The 438-nt window shown below is 34.7% G+C and overlaps 1 pseudogene; it reads right to left on the minus strand.

Moving 5' to 3' along the window:
- Nucleotides 1-58: 58 nt before the first annotated feature.
- Nucleotides 59-110, minus strand: LOC122151319 (annotated as a pseudogene).
- Nucleotides 111-438: the final 328 nt, after the last annotated feature.

Raw genomic sequence — 438 nt, forward strand, 5'->3', positions numbered from 1 at the left:
CACACGGACTAAAGCAAGCAAGTCTATTATTAAAAATGACATATATTTGGGGGAGGGGAGAGGTTTTCCAGAAATCCTGCTAGACAAATTCTAAAAGAGTTATAGCACTCCAACATATAAGTTTCCTTCAGATGTGGAAAACTTGGAGTTATAACACAATTCCCACACAGTTTCATTTTCTAACACGATAAAATTACTAGGAAAATGTGTTATTAGTTTATTAAAAATTGGTTAAGAAAATTAAAAATACATTGTTTAACCCTTACTTTTAATTATAAGAAACTCATTACTTAATGAAAGCAAACACTAAAAGAAATAGAAACCCCTAAGTGCAAGGCAGAACAGCTCTACTGACACACTAGTTAAGTGTTTGGCTGCTAACCAAAAGAGCCGAACCCACCAGCCATTCCAGGAGAGAAAGATGTGGTAGAATCTGCT

The sequence above is a fragment of the Orycteropus afer genome, unplaced genomic scaffold (genome assembly GCF_000298275.1).
Source record: "Orycteropus afer afer isolate SDZICR_OR568_19922 unplaced genomic scaffold, OryAfe1.0 scaffold00387, whole genome shotgun sequence".
Lineage (NCBI taxonomy): Eukaryota > Metazoa > Chordata > Mammalia > Tubulidentata > Orycteropodidae > Orycteropus > Orycteropus afer.